The 13,418-nt window shown below is 43.8% G+C and overlaps 1 long non-coding RNA gene across 1 annotated transcript; it reads right to left on the bottom strand.

The window, feature by feature from the left end:
• Window positions 1-9,591: 9,591 nt before the first annotated feature.
• On the bottom strand, window positions 9,592-13,406 carry LOC123724449 (uncharacterized). The gene is made up of 3 exons (XR_006756999.1): window positions 11,837-13,406; window positions 11,211-11,287; window positions 9,592-11,132 (listed from the first exon to the last, which is right to left on the bottom strand). It is a non-coding gene; the product is annotated as an uncharacterized lncRNA (long non-coding RNA).
• Window positions 13,407-13,418: the final 12 nt, after the last annotated feature.

Below are 13,418 nucleotides of genomic sequence, written 5' to 3'. Positions count from 1 at the left end.
CTGGCATTCTATAGGCTCTACCTAATTAGCTAAAATGTCATCCATCAATTAAAGAGATAGATCCCAGTATCAACACTAGGGATAATATCTTGTCTTCATTTTTCTTTTCTTTTTTTAATTTATTTTTTTATACCATATTCTTGTCCACCAAGTAAGTTGGGAACACTTCTACCCATTTGCTATGCTTATTTGTTATTTTTAAACACCCCTTTTTACCAAATTATATTCACGTAACATTATCAGATCAAAATGACTAATCTAAATTACTCCCCAAAGAAAAATTATTGTACCCTTTTCGTCATTTTGTCTTCTCATTGGTTCAAATTATCAATTGTGTCTAAGAACTTTAACTTCATCATAATTATCAGTTCTCCAAATGACCTTAAATTCATCATCCAATGGCTTTTCATTGCGGCTGATCAGACCACAAAAGGAAAAGTCACCAGTGGAGTCAAAAAGTCATACCGCCTTTTCAGAACCGTTTTTTCTTTCTTACTACATTAGACAAATGAAAGCTAATAACCTTATCTACATTTTGTATCTCAAGTTCCCAGAACATTCCCTATCAAAAGAATTTCACGTGTTTAATTAAAACTCCGAAAATAAAACTTTAAAATGTCATGTGTGTCTACCCCTTTAATATATCCTGTCCCTAGGAATTTTTCCCCAAAGAGCTAAGCGCTCCATATTCCATAAAATAACCATTTGGTCAGCATTTCCTCATACTTCACCGATTCAGAAACCCAAAAGTTACCTACAAACAAAACCTAAAAATGCTTATACTTCCATTGTATTCCCCCCAATCATTAGTTTTAAACTTAATTGAACATGCGCTACCCTTTTATACAATACTGTACTTCAATCTATGAAACCCCATATTTTAACGTACTGTTTAACCAATTTGACCCAAGATTGCTTAAAACGTTAAAACCCCTTCAGTTTGTCTGCAAACCTACCCATTCTGTTTGTTAGGAATACCCTGCCATTATACACAACTGTGTTTAATGTGCACCTTCCCTGTTAATTTAAAATTAACTCCACCTGTATCTTCTTACATTTTAGTCCCATGGTGCATGGGCTGGGATCCGAACAACGGGCCTCCCGCATGGCAAGCGAGAATTCTAAACTATTCAAATGCATACTCGGGTTCAGTGTCTTCCAACTGAAGCAAAGGAAACATTATGCCCCTATCAGCCTGACCAGGGTCAATAGCGGTGGTGATCAGCCTAGTAGCAAGAGTACGAGTGAGGTAAGCCTTCCTCTGTGTTGAGTGCATCTGCCATGTTCTTGTCTGTGTTGACAAATGTGATGTGTGATTGGGTGCATTTGTTCTGTATTTTGTTTTTTCTTTCAGAACTGAACGTGAACTCCTTACTTTTCAAGTATGCTGCCACTCCATGGTGGGTGTGGATTTCCAACGGGTGGCACATCACTATGTGGGCTGTCTTCTCTATGGCTTTTGCCACAGCTGCCACATACCTTGAGCATGTTGTTTGTCCTAATTCGATGTGGTCCAGTTTTGACGAGTGGTACATCAAGACTCTCCTTTCCCCCTCTTGTTTCTGAAACAAGATGGACGATGTAAATCCTTCCTTTTCAGAAACATCCAGATGGAACTTGGACTTGTAGTCAGGAGCAGTGAGAGCTGCGGCCACGGATAGGTCTGTTTTCAAAAGCGCGAATGCATCGGAAGCTTCCGGCGTCCAGGCTAGAGAGGCGTGCAGATTCCTTGCACCCGATTGTCGAACCATTTCTCTCATAGGCTCAGTTCTTGCTGTGTAGACAGGGATGTGAGTTCGACTGTATCCAGTAAGCCCTAAAAATGAGAGCATGCCCGAGACCGTCAGAGGTCGAGGGTGGTGGAGGATAGAGTCTCCGTGGCCTTTGGAAAGCCCCGCCCCCCTCTCCTGATATCTCCCTTCCGAGGAAGAGCACAGTTCTGCGACAGGTCTGGACTTTGCTTCTTTTGACTTTGTATCCTTTCGTTGCAAGGAAGTCCAGCAGAGTCTTAGTCATCTGGAGACAGAGGTCGGAGGTTGGGGCAGCCAAGAGTAGGTCGTCCACGTACTGGATAAGAACCACCCCGTCTGGAATCTTCAGTTCTCCCAGGTGTGTTTTCAGGATGTGATTGAAGATTCCAGGTGAACACCTGTAACCCTGTGGTAAAACGGAATACGTATACTGTTGGTTCTCGTATGTAAACGCAAAGAGTGGTTGAGATGCCACATCCAACGGAATGCTGAAAAACGCATTGGCCAGATCCACAACACTGAAGTACTGGTGTTTCGGAGACAGGTTCCTCAGGGTAATATGAGGATCTGGTACAGGAAGGTCAATTGGTACAGTAACGTCATTTACTGCTCGGAAGTCTTGGACCATCCGGTGGGTTTCTCCTCCTGCCTTCAGCACAGGCAGAATCGGTGTGTTCCATGCAGAGACGGTTGCGTAGATTACTCTTGCACCTAGCAGTCCTTCAATAGTTGGTTTGATCCCGGTGATCTGTTCGGGCTTCAAACGGTACTGAGTCCGGAAAACAGGCTGCTGTCCTGGGTCCTGCAGAGTGATGGTAACTGGCTCCACCTGGAGTTGTCCGACGTCAAATGGGGAGGTTGTCCAAATCTTTTCGTCTACTGTTGAGAGCAGTGCCGCAGTTGATGGGTGATCTGTGTAGGGTTTACCATGGTGTCTTGGTAGGGTGAGGCGTTCAGGCTTGCAGATTCCCCACGTTCTCGGTTGTAGTCTTATTTATGCCCGGAGTAGATGTAGGTTCCCACTGAAGTTTGGATGCACGTCTTATCATTGGACCCAGACTTCGGGCCTCAAAGCCGTTTCCGACAGCAAGTGTGACGTGTGGTGCGGACTCTGCTCCCAACAGATACCAGGACTTCAGGTGAGGTTGTAATATGACTGGGGCTGCTACCCCCTCTTGTCCACAAACAATGGTGCAGCACCTAATGGTAGGCGTGAGGGGCATCATGTTTTCATCCCAGTCATCTGTGTATGGGTTGTCGTCATTTTCTGTGACGTTCAGGGTACAGTGTACCTCTGCCAGTGGTGTCTTGTATGGATGTAGCGTGTAGATTCTTGGTTTCAGCTGATTAAATTGGAACTGGATGCGTGGGGTCCCTATTCCTGTCTGGACACACTTAAGCCAATAGATTTCTTGTGTAGCCGACAGGACAGGGGCTGGTAAAATTGGAAGCATGAGGACTTTAACCGGTTTGGCCATGGTGGAGGGAACGGGGCCCGTGGTGACTTCTACCCCATTGTGTGTAAGATATATGGAGCATTGTAGTTTGCACAAGAGGTCCCTTCCCAACAGATTGATTGGACAGTTAGGGCAGTACAAGAACTGATGAGTATGCATCATACTTCCCCACGAGAAGGTTAAGGGAACTGTTTTCTTTTGAGCTTCGGGGTTACCAGTCACCCCCACCACCTGAATGAATTCCGAAGATAGTTGTTGACGGGATCGGATTGCGGAGTATGTACAGCCAGTGTCAACTAGAAATTGATGGGTTACTCCCTCAACTTCACACAGAACAGTGGGTTCAGTGTGGAGTGGAAAGAGCTCCCGTCCTCCCCCGTCAGGTGGTGGTGGGCATCTTCATGGCCATGGTGCGTATTCATCAGCCATACCCTGGAAGCTGGACGATTGTTGACCGGGATCCGGGTTGGCGTGATTATATGCAGGATGAGGCTGTGGTCCAGGGTAACGTTGTGGGCGGGGCCCACCTCTTCCCCTACCCATGAACTGAGAGCTTCCTCTGTTAGCCAGCCATTGTTGAGTAGATTGGGTCAGTGCCTGCGGGCAGTTTCGAGCCATATGCCCATGTTGTCTGCAATTGTAGCATTGCATACCTCCCCCCCTCCATTGACCCCCTCGCCACTGTGTTGGATAGGCCGGCTGAGTCATCCATGGTGTTGGATAACCCAGCTGTGGTGGTGGGTAGATCCCTGGGGCTGCCATAGGCATGGGTTGGGGCATGGGCTGCATCACTTGAGGGACCCCCTCGGCGACGGGAGTCGGCTGAGTCTGCTGTTGCTGCATCATCTGTGTTACGGTTTTCTCGATGACCTGAGACAAATCTTCTGGTTTTTCCATCATCTGTTTTTTTTTATCACCCTTCTGGGCTTCTTTCAATTGCAATTTCAGTAGTTGTACTTGAAGGGACTGGACTTGAGTGTCCGCGCCCCCCTTGTCTTTGTAGTATTGGGTGAGGTGGTGGTGAGTGTGAGAGTTGAACTGTGGCAGGGGAAGTGCCATCAGTCCCACAGTGTTCCTGAGTTTCACTTTCACTTCTCCAGGGCACCCATTCACCACCATCTCTTTCCACATGCTGAGCGTGGTTTCAGTGTGGTCATATGGTTCCTCATGCACAGTCCTCCATGTTGTTTTTGCCCTGTCCAAGTAAGCCGCAGGTTGTTCCCCCGGAGTGATGGTAAAAGAGGACAGGGTTGCATGGTTCTTCTCAGTTGGATATGCCCGACGCAACACACCCCATAGTGCCTGACGAATGTCCTCCAGTGGTGCCGTGGGAGGGGCTTTGTCCAGATCTGCTTCCTTTACCAATGAGGACATGGTCACATGGTCTGTTGCCCTGGCCAGTAGAGCCTTCATGTCTCCCAGGCACAGGCGCAGACCAGAGGTAAGTGTCTGGAGCTGGAGTAGCCACGCAGAAGCCCCTCCATGAAGGCTAGGCAGTTGTTCCATCAGGGTGGTGAGATCTGTCATTTTCCATGGCTGGTACTCTTCGAATCGGGGGTCTGTTGTGGGCCTGAGTGGTAGCTGCATGGCGGAGCTATAACCCCCGTTCTGATCCCAGTCTGTCCTTGAAGTCACTCCCTGAGCCCTTAGGTTCTCCAGACGGACTGACTTTCTGACCGGGTCAACCAGGTCCGTTATCTTTCCAGTCATCACCCCCTCCACATGGAAAGTTCCTCCTTCCTTTTCAGATTTTTCAATCAGGGATTTCGCCAGGGCTAGTGACTCATTCACCTCCCTTCGTAGGTTGTCGATCTCCATGTCTCTGGGGGTGTGACTCGTTCCTCCTTCTTCATTCTCGCTTGGTAGATTGTCGTGCGAGTTACGGGATACCAAACTAGTCTTTGGGGAAGTGAACCCACATCTCACATAGTGTTGTGGGTTGAAGTCAGGAGTGAACGGTCTTGGGGTTGAGCTGTATTTTCCTCCCGGCATGGTCATGAGGGAGGAGGTTCCTTCACTTCCCTCTCCTTCTTCTTCAACTTCCTCGCAGACCAAGTGTCCACCCTTTACACCCATTGTGACGGACCCCATTAATTCTCCACCCTTTACGGCGAATACCGGAGCCTGTACAGCAGGTGGCGGGGTGAATGGTCCCGTTCTGAAAGGGTTCAACGACTTCCCCCCCACTGTGGGCCCTTGAGTGTAGGGTGGTGGTTCGGTTGGTAGTTCCGGATATAACCGGGTCGTCGGCAGGGGGGTCTCTCCATCTTGTTTTGGTCCTGTGTTTGAGTCGGTCTCTGTAGAAGTCACAATCCCCATCATGTCTGGTTTTTTATAAGGGAGTGCCCTTCTAGTCTCCTCTATCGCCCAGGTCCCTATTCTCAACTCTGCCTCCGCCTTCTCTCTGTTCTTGGTTCCTTCTTTTTTAAACATATACGTTTTATTTCTTTCCTTTTCATTTTCTGTGCTTTTTTTAACTCCCTCCTTTAAACCTGCCTCCATCTCCATCAATTGGCCTTTAGTCGGAGCCCCCCCGCTAAAGTATCCTGCCTGTGTCCATCTCAACTTTACTTCCTCCCACACTTTCCGTATTGCCTTATATTGTTCCTTACCTCCTGCTCTATCCTGTATTTTTTTATCCAAAAATTCACAAAATTTAAGTTTAATTGGTTGGCTTATTGCCATTATGTTTTACAATTTAGTCCCTCTAGCTTTGTAAACTTAGCCCGTCGCTGGTTGGGACCAGCGATGTATTCTCGGTGCGGACACCGACTTAACTCTGGTGCCTCACCCTCGTAAACAAAGTGTTAATAATTGCCAAATGGTTTGTCTAATACACCCCAATCCCGACAGCACGGCGGCCCCTCTACTTTATTTCAGAATTGTTTCAGTCCTAATCGGTTATCGACTTAGTTGTTTATGTCTCATGGAACAAACCCTTATTTCGCACCCATTTACCAGACAGAGAATAATTATTGGACCCTTAAGATAAAGTTCCATCAGATATCACAAATACAATATAACAAATTGTGTCACCTATACAATCTACCGGGCAGAGAATAGTTCGCTGACATCCGGGACATAGCTAAACAGTTATAACAATATTATTTTATTTTTAAATTCATCCGACTTTTCATTGGTGGTCCCGGCAGGTTGCCACTCCAGCCGTCCTCCAATGTCACAAATGATTATGCTATCAAAAGTATGTCACACAGACTCTTTATCTACTTTTAATTGATCTGAATAATATGGGTGGACTCAACTGGTTGCCACGTCAGTCGTCCCCCAAGTCAACAGATATATTCTATCAATGATGGGCCCACACAGGCCGGGTCCACACAGGACGGGTCCACACAGGACGGGTCCACACAGGACGGGTCCACACAGGACGGCACACAGGCTCTTAAATAACTTAAAATCTATTCAGTCAAATATCTTTGTGTTCGGCCTTAACATTTTAATTACATTTATTACAATTTAGACAACAATTCATACTCACTCCCAGTACTACTGATCAGAATTTGAATAAAACTATATTACAATATGCAGATTTTGTTTTAACAGGCTCTGCTTACCTTATATAGTCGAGCTCGTTGATCAGTTTCCTGGGGCGGGCAGAATCGCCGATGTCTCCTGCGAACAGGTCACCCGTCCTTGCGAAATTGTCCCAAACTTCTCTCCTCTCACATCAACCACTAAATGGACCGAATTTCAGAAGTATGAAACCATCCTCTGCTACCAATTTTGTTGATGATTAGTTATTTGAGAAGGAAACCAAGTCAAGACGATGGACCAGGTGGATTCAGTATATAGTAAGGCAGTTTATTATGAGACAAAGATATTTGGCTGAGCGTGCACAGGCTCGTTCGTTTAGCTCTTAGGGAACTAGCAGAAGAGAGAGCCCCGAAACATAGTGTACATCCAATTTATACAATGAAATAACAGTGTGTTGACGTTGAGTCTAGTAGGTCCTCTCTCCTGACTGGTCGATGAGTGGACGGTGGACGGTCCATTCTCCAGGTGGTGTCAACTTCCCATTGGCCCTTGGCAGTGTCCTTTGTCCTCGGAGTCCAACACACCTAAGTGTGTGTGTGTGTGTGTGTGTATTTCTGGTAATTCGTGTCTGGGTGCTTGCGATATTCATGGAATGTTGTTCTTTACACCAGTGGTCAGTTCGTGTGGCTAGGGCGCCTTCATGTCTTGACATTTTTGTGTGAGTTCTTAAGTCTGCCATCTGTCCTCTGGGTGTGGTCGTGATTGGTATCACTTGGTTGCTCAATATGTCTCTGGAATTTTGTTGTGTGCTGTTGTGAAACATGTTGTGCAAATGCCCTCCTTATATATCATTAGGTAAAACGTTAGATTATCTTTATTACAGTATCCATGGCATTTTCCAATTATGTTCCTATTTTACAAGTAAAAAAAATTGAGAACCTTTCATAATGTTGCCAAACAAAGACTCAACAAACTTACCTGAGACTCCCTGTCTCTGCCAGTCTGTCCCTGTATATCTGTCCCCAACTCTGCTCTCTGTGTGCCATCTGTTGCCTGCTCTGCCTAATGACATCATTGTGAAACATTTCCATTAGAATTTCATTTCTTTCTTATGAACATTTTATCAACTAGTCTTTGAGATATTAGGCTACTAGAGTTCTTACTTTGGTGTATTGAAAAATACTCTGATGTCCGTCTTTTATTTTTCTGCCATTTTTCTACCTGGCTGGCTGGCTGGCTGGCTACACACACACACAGTCTGTAGGTTATTTACAGTAGGAGATGGGCTTCTATCATCTTCTATCATTCTATTTGGGCTTCGATCTAAAAGGTAGCTAGCAAATGTGAAACGGATTAAAATGACAAGAGTTGACAGCTGTATGCACCATTTACACAACATATGCTGCAACCTTTTGTAATTGTAATAGTTTGTTTCATATTGGCTGGCTTCCAACAATAGCTGAATTTGCAAAGCTAGCGAGCACCAATTCAGTTTCAGTGGTGTTTGCTATAATCTTTGCTACCCGGGTTAAATAAAGGTGAAATAAAATAAATAAATAAAAGTTCCCTTGCGACAATTTAGCTTTTGCAACGAGACCATTAAATATATTTAAGACATTGGTAGAAGAGAGTGTAGTTCAGTTTGGACTTCAGTTTATCGCTAACCTTATCACAGGGACTTTGACGCACTAACTTACATCATCTGCATGCTGATCTTGGAATAAATTGACGATAGCAAAGATTCCATCTTTGACGACGCCACATAAATGGAATAGGTACTACCTAGCTTAATAGTTAATATTTGCGCGCTAGCTCTGCATATTCAGCTAGTGTGTGTGCGCGATTGACTGGATTAACCTTAAGTCAGTTACGTTCATTGAGTGCCTTTCAGACAGTAGACACGACCCCTCTGTTACCTTGCCAACTAAGGAACTGGCAGTGGATCAAACCATTGTGAGGCAAAGGGTGGGGGGGTCGCAATCTTTTGAAACTTAAAAACACGCTATTAAGTGTCTATAATCAGCACAATTGCTTTCATTGCGTATTATTAATATTATTTAAATTACATAGTTATGTTTCAGTGATATATTGGGGGGGACAAATCATATTTTTCCCAGGATGGGGGGTCGTGTCCCCCCCGGGATTTCCGCCCCTGCCTTAACATTTAAATTCCTCTATCAGTAGGCTAGTTGAGAACAAGTTCTCATTTACAACTGCGACCTGGCTAAGATAAAGCAAAGCAGTGCGACACAAACAACACAGAGTTACACATGGAATAAACAAGCGTACAGTCAATAACACAATAGAAAAAAAGAAAGTCTATATACAGTGGGTGCAAATGGCGTGAGGAGGTAAGGCAATAAATAGGCCATAGTAGCGAAGTAATTACAATATGATGATGTGGCTCAGTTGTTCACCGACATTCACAAATGACATTATGCTGTAGAGACCTTTGATAATTCACTGTTAAGGGTTCATAAACATTTTTCTATGACTTAATTTAATTTTCATGACTTATAGCTTACATGGAAAAAGTAACCATTATTGACACTGGAAGGCTGCTGTGCCTGATCCCATGTACGGTGCATTCGGAAAGTATTCAGACCCCTTGACTTTTTCCACATTTTGTTATGTTACAGCCTCATTCTAAAAATAATTAAATTGAGGGAAAAAAAATCTACACACAATACCCCATAATGACAAAGCAAAAACAAGTTCCATTTTTTTTTGCAAATGTAGTAAAATTACAAAACTTAAATCACATTTACATAAGTATTCCAACCCTTTACTCAGTACTTTGTTGAAGCACCTTTGGCAGCGATTACAGCCTCGAGTCTTCTTGGGTATGACGCTACAAGCTTGGCACACCTGTATTTGGGGAGTTTCTCCCATTCTTCTCTGCAGATCCTCTCAAGCTCTGTCAGGCTGGATGGGGAGCGTTGCTGCACAGCTATTTTCAGTTCTCTCCAGAGATGTTCAAATGGGTTCAAGTCCAGACTCTGGCTGGGCAACTCAGGACATTCAGAAACTTGTCATGAATCCTCTCCTTCGTTGTCTTGCCTGTGTGCTTAGGGTTGATGTCCTGTTGGAAGGTGAACCTTGTGGTGGAAAATTCTAATCAAGTGGGAGAGAGTTTGTTTGAAGAAATGGCAATCATTCTTTGAACAACGTAGCAACGCTCCACTTCTGCTCAACTTCCTATCCGATCTTGTCCTGTCAACCTGATTGTAGCCATACTAGCCTCGAAGTCGCTCGTTTTATCATTACCTCAGTATATTAATACAATCATATTTCTATAGCGTTTTTTTTTAATAATTCTTGTTGAAAATTCTGTATATCCGTTCAGTTGGTGATTTTTGTAATTCGATTGTGTTCTGTCTTTTTTTGTCTCTTTAGCCAGTAAACGTTAGCTACCAGTACCTAGCTAACGTTAGTGCTAATGACGTTAACGTTATTAGTTGGTGCGGCATCTTTATTGAAAGTTAGGAAATTAAGAAGTTTTCATTGAACCTTCTAGTGGTTGTTGACATCTGAAGAAGGGAGCAGTACCTTTGCTATTCCAGTGGAATATTACCATGTCCAAGAGATCCTTATGTCACTGATGGGAAGCATCAAATGCATCTGGGCTGTAGCTTGCCTTCTCACAAAACAACCGGTGTGGGCCTCTTGTGAAGGCATGGGCCAAGAAGCAATGAGCTACTACTGCAATGCATCTTTCCTTTTTTTACTGTGACCATCCACATTGTCTAACACCCCGTAGTCCATTTATTGATAATAAACACCTCTGCTTATACTCCAAACAAAATGCTACAAAGAGTTTTTAATTACAGTGACGAGAACAGAAAAATGTAACTGAATTATTTTAAATGATTCATTAATTAATTGCAGACAGATTTGTTGGTTTGTTTCTCTTTCATTAATTGAAAGATAAAGGAGCATGCCCCTTTATATTTAGTCTTTCCTGCCTAAGAACTTTTGCATGTACACATAAGTAGTACCAGTCACCCTTCTCTCTAATTAGTGAGAACACCACTGGGACTCTATGCATTCTCTCACCTGAAGAGACTATGTGAAGCTGGTGTTCTTCACTGAGCATAAATGTGCAGCCTTGAAAGTTGCTCTCCGGGCAGTGAAGGGAATGGTGGTGTCTCCTTATGGTGAACTATGTGTCACGTTGTGATTGGAGGCTGCTGGTAAGACAGAAGGCTCCCCACCTGTACCTTTCCAAAGTGGGAGTCGACTAAAAGCTTTTCAGCAGACATCCCCATGCTGCAGATCAATGGCTTGGATAGAGGGTCAAAGCTTTTGTATGCCTCTTCTATCTGGAGAACTGAGAGGTCAGGGAGCGTTCCAAGAAGGGCACTGTAGAGTGTACTTCTGCAAAGCAGCCGCTGTGGTTTCCCAATCTAAACAATGTACTTGAAACCACCTGAAATTAAAAACATTCATATAGTCAAAGTGTAATAGCAGCTACTACCTACTATACTGGCTATTAGGGAATACTCACCTAATCCCTCCTTCTGCCATGCGATTTTTGGTGGGCTCGGTGATGGTCATTTTGTCTATGGGCCCAGGTTGCAGACCCTGTAAAAAGACAGTACAAGGGCACTATTCTAAATCTAATCATGAGACGATTTAAGTTTTCATTAAATCATTTATTAGCATTATGATGTGATTATAACCATATGATGTTGAAGGGAACGGCACCTCCATACCTTCAGGCTCTGATCAGGCCCTACACCCAAACAAGGGCACTGCGTTCATCCACCACTGGCCTGCTGGCCCCCCTACCTCTGAGGAAGCACAGTTCCCGCTCAGCCCAGTCAAAACTGTTCGCTGCTCTGGCACCCCAATGGTGGAACAAGCTCCCTCACGACGCCAGGACAGCGGAGTCAATCACCACCTTCCGGAGACACCTGAAACCCCACCTCTTTAAGGAATACCTAGGATAGGATAAAGTAATCCTTCTAACCCCCCCTTAAAAGATTTAGATGCACTATTGTAAAGTGGTTGTTCCACTGGATATCATAAGGTGAATGCACCATTTTGTAAGTCGCTCTGGATAAGAGCGTCTGCTAAATGACTTAAATGTAAATGTAAATGTTGATATGTGGTACAGCTATTAAAACATACCATAGTCCTTGGCTTATACCACTGCTGCTCGGCCTCTGTGCAGCTGTGCACAGGTGGGACGACTAGTGTTCCCATTTGGGAATAGTGTGCAGACTGGAATAGTAATGCAACTGTGTGGTTGCATAATGCAGTGCCAGCAACACATGAACAGTGATGTTGTGTCATTGTTACTGGCTCAGAGGGCTTCAGTACAACATATGTGGGGATATAAAAAGAAAATGATTAGACTATAAAATCCCTCAACATGAGTCACGACCAGCAAACAGAAGTGACTGGCGCAACATGCAACAGCCACTAAATTAATTACAGCAATACAGGTTTAAACTTTTCTATTAAGGGTATATGCCCTTGTTTAAATTTGATCTTATGCGTCCAACATAACAGAGCTTACATCAACAGCAAGGAAGATATTGGAAACTTTCCAGTCCATGTGTGACATCTTAGAGTAGTAAGCAGAATAAGTGCACTCTATATGTGTGTCTAGGTCATTAGGCACCATTAGACATGCACCTGTCTTGGGAGTCTGCATGTCTGTTTATTTTTGTACTATTGTTATGGCCTAATATTTACTGTTGCTATGGTTACACCAGCAATGGAATCTATGCCCTAATGTGAAGTCAAGCTAAAATTAGTGCAAGGCAAAAAGATAATGGTGGCTACATGCCAGAGTGGATGAATCATTAACATAAAGAGGAGTTACTATGTGTGTGACGTAAGGATGAAAACTGTATAACAAGTGTGTGCCAAGGCTGGGAAGGCAGTTTCTTCATGAACCAGCTCGGCTTTTATTACTTTGTAATAAAGTCTATTTTAACTCACAGGCTCCGATATTTGAGAAATATTATTGACTGAATATTTCAACGACAAAGACAACTGAACAATTACTACACTAAGAACGGTTTCATAGACATGGGTTAAGCCTAGTCCTAGACAAAGCAATGCCTCTTAATGCAGATCTCCATTGACAGAAACTTCTTAGTCTAAGACTAGGCTTCATCTCTGACTGTGTAACCGGCATATAGTGTGTCACAAACAGCTGACTTTTCACACTATACTCAAACTGTGTGGTTTCTCATTTTTCCTCATGGACCTGTAGCAGCAAGCCCTTACGCTGACCTCTCGTCACTTTGTCCCTGTTCGAAACGGTTTGGAATAAAAATAATGAGCAATCATAATGTTAGCTATCTACTGTAAAAGGCATGTCTTAAACTACGTTACAGCTTTCAGTAAACGTCCTTGTCTGGTCTGATAGGCAACTTGGCTATACTTAAGTTACCTTCATAGTTGAAAAGGTAACTGAATACAAAGTTTGAATCCTTTTTCCAACTTGGAGGTCGGTGCTTTGCTACTTGTCTTGGCCAGACGATGTACATCCGTCACTGTTATCTTTGGCAGCTCTTGCAAGCGCCTTGACACAATAATCGAATTACAAAAATCACTAACTGAACGGATAAGCAGAATTTTCAACAAGAATGATTAAAAAACACTATAGAAATATGATTATATTAATATACTGAGATAAAGATAAAACGAGGCTAGTATGGCTACAAACAGGCTGACAGGACGCGATCGGGAGAGGAAG

This window comes from Salmo salar, chromosome ssa10 (genome assembly GCF_905237065.1).
Source record: "Salmo salar chromosome ssa10, Ssal_v3.1, whole genome shotgun sequence".
In the NCBI taxonomy this organism is placed as follows: domain Eukaryota; kingdom Metazoa; phylum Chordata; class Actinopteri; order Salmoniformes; family Salmonidae; genus Salmo; species Salmo salar.
Note: the sequence above shows the minus strand (reverse complement) of the source record. Positions and strands in the feature narration are given on the sequence as shown.